This window comes from Nanorana parkeri, unplaced genomic scaffold (assembly GCF_000935625.1).
Source record: "Nanorana parkeri isolate BGI_ZX_2015 unplaced genomic scaffold, ASM93562v1 scaffold4973, whole genome shotgun sequence".
Taxonomy (NCBI): Eukaryota; Metazoa; Chordata; class Amphibia; order Anura; family Dicroglossidae; genus Nanorana; species Nanorana parkeri.
The window spans coordinates 4,248-6,102 of NW_017311233.1; positions in this window are offsets into that span (position 1 = coordinate 4,248).

The window sequence follows — 1,855 nt, forward strand, 5'->3', positions numbered from 1 at the left end:
CACTGACACCTCTGATCCCGGGACACTGACACCTCTGATCCCGGGACACTGACACCTCTGATCCCCGGACACTGACACCTCTGATCCCCGGACACTGACACCTCTGATCCCGGAGCACTGACACCTCTGATCCCGCAGCACTGACACCTCTGATCCCGGGACACTGACACCTCTGATCCCGGACACTGACACCTCTGGTCATGCGCACAGTGTTGGGATGACGGAAGAACAGACACGGGATTGGGTTGAATTTGGGGATTTTATTTGATTTCCTGGCTGTCTGCGGCCTGATTATAAAGTCACGGCTGCTCGGGGTCAGAGGTCAGAGGTCAGAGGATCGTCATCACAGCCAGGAACGCAGCATATCAGGGGAGAGGACTGACAGATGTCCGTGCGGTCACAGTGTCAGTCCGGAATGTTCTGCGGGGGGTGCGGAGAGATGAGGGAGGATTTCTGTAGTTCGGAGTTCAGTGATGATCGTCCTTCTCTGGGCGCGGAGTGGGCGGAGCCAAGCGGCGGCCATTGTGGAGACACCAATCACCTTTCAGCCTCCATTGTGCGTCATGTTCAGTGCATAAGAAGAACGTCCCCCATGTGATGGGAAGCATGTCAGAGTCTGAAGGTCCGAGGGGCCCCGGGGGAGTCACCTGTTATCTGCAGAGCTCCACCTGGGCCCCGGAGGAGGAGGAGTCCCCATTGATTCTCAGAGCTCCCCCAGGGCCCCGGAGGAGGAGGAGTCCCTATTGTCAGAGCTCCCCCAGGGCCCCGGAGGAGGAGGAGTCCCTATTGTCAGAGCTCCCCCAGGGCCCCGGAGGAGGAGGAGTCCCCATTGTAAGAGCTCCCTCTTAGCCCCGGAGCAGTCCCCATTTATTGGCAGAGTTCCCTCTGGGCCCCGGGGGAGGAGGAGTCAACATTGTCAGCGCCCCCCAGGCCCCCCGGAGGAGGAGGAGTCACCATTGTCAGCGCCCCCCAGGGCCCCCGGAGGAGTCATCATTAATCTGCAGAGCTCCCTCTAGGGCCCGGAGGAGGAGGAGTCACCATTGTCAGAGCTCCCCCAGGCCCCCCAGAGGAGGAGGAGTCACCATTGTCAGAGTTCCCCCTGGGCCCCGGAGGAGTCACCATTGTCAGCGCCCCCCAGGGCCCCAGAGGAGGAGGAGTCACCATTGTCAGAGTTCCCCCTGGGCCCCGGAGGAGGAGGAGTCACCATTTGTCAGCGCCCCCCCAGGGCCCCGGAGAAGGAGGAGTCACCATTGATTGTCAGAGTTCCCCCTGGGCCCCGGAGGAGGAGGAGTCACCATTTGTCAGCGCCCCCCCCAGGGCCCCGGAGAAGGAGGAGTCACCATTGATTGTCAGAGCTCTCCTCTGGGCCCCGGAGGAGTCACCATTGTCAGGGCCCCGGAAGAGGAGGAGTCACCATTGGTTGGCAGAGTTCCCTCTGGGCCCCGGAGAAGGAGGAGTCACCATTGATTGTCAGAGTTCCCCCTGGGCCCCCGGAGGAGGAGGAGTCACCATTGTCAGGGCCCCGGAAGAGGAGGAGTCACCATTGGTTGGCAGAGTTCCCTCTGGGCCCCGGAGAAGGAGGAGTCACCATTGATTGTCAGAGTTCCCCCTGGGCCCCCGGAGGAGGAGGAGTCACCATTGTCAGGGCCCCGGAAGAGGAGGAGTCACCATTGGTTGGCAGAGTTCCCTCTGGGCCCCGGAGAAGGAGGAGTCACCATTGATTGTCAGAGTTCCCCCTGGGCCCCCGGAGGAGGAGGAGTCACCATTGTCAGGGCCCCGGAGGAGGAGGAGTCACCATTGTCAGCGCCCCCCCCCCAGGGCCCCGGAGAAGGAGGAGTCACCATTGATTGTCAGA